The following is a 1008-nucleotide window of genomic DNA, read 5'->3' on the forward strand; positions in this document are numbered from 1 at the left end:
CTAGAAGGCTTCCAGGTCCCCAGTGGCAGTCCTGCAAGCTGCTCAGGTCTGACAGTCTGTTCCCAAAAGCAGCGCTGCCCCTGAGAGCACAAGCAAGGCAGGTCAGGGTGGCAATGGTCCCCGTTTCTGCAGAGGGAAATGTGCCACCGGCTTTCTTAACAAATGTTCTCACAATGAGAGGTTTGGATTTCAGTGAGAAGAACCTCCACGGCGTCTATTTTGGGGCAGATGTGCCCAGCAGATGGGCCGGAGCAGCACTGAGCAGGTGTCGCTGCGCTCTGCCCACCCCTGCCCCACCTATGTGACTCCACTTTTACACGGTGTCCCATTCACAGCCTGAAAGTACTGGGAAATACATTTATTTATAGCAGCCGCAGAGCAGCAGAATGTCCCCCTGCCTCTCGGGGCTGGGAGACGCTCGGTGCCCGCACGCCGGGCTGCGGGGTTCTTCTTCCTCCTCCTCCTCCTCCTCCTCCTCCTCCTCCCACGCCGGGACAGCCGAGCCCGGCCCGGCGGGGCCAGCCAAAGCCGGGCTGTGACTCATTCGTGCCCCCAGCAATGGCTCTGGGGCAGGGCCGGGTGTCCCTGGGTGTCCCTGCGGCACACACTGCCCGCAAGGCACAGCCCCAAAGGCAGGCAGAGCATCCCCGGAGTGTGCCCCTCTCCATGGGTGTGTCTGTGCACGGTGCTGTGGCTCACGTCCTTTCTGTGCCCTGTGCTGCCCTTTGTGTCCCCACTGGCCCTCAGGGAGGTCTCTGAGCAGCTCATTCACCTCACTTGGAGCCGAGGATGTCACACCCCAGGGCACCCCCATGGCCCGCTCTGAAAGCTCCAGGGACACAGCCACAAGGGCTTGGTAAGGACAGCCCTGCCCGGGCTCTGGTGTTTTTGGAAGCCAGCACAGCCTTTTGCCTTAAAATACCTCCCGTGCAGTGCCTGCCACGCTCCTGGGCTCTGCAGTGGCACTTCCACCTTCAGCACCTGTGTGGGCACCTCCAGCCTGCTTAG

The sequence above is a fragment of the Parus major genome, chromosome 12, assembly GCF_001522545.3.
Source record: "Parus major isolate Abel chromosome 12, Parus_major1.1, whole genome shotgun sequence".
NCBI classification, from domain to species: domain Eukaryota; kingdom Metazoa; phylum Chordata; class Aves; order Passeriformes; family Paridae; genus Parus; species Parus major.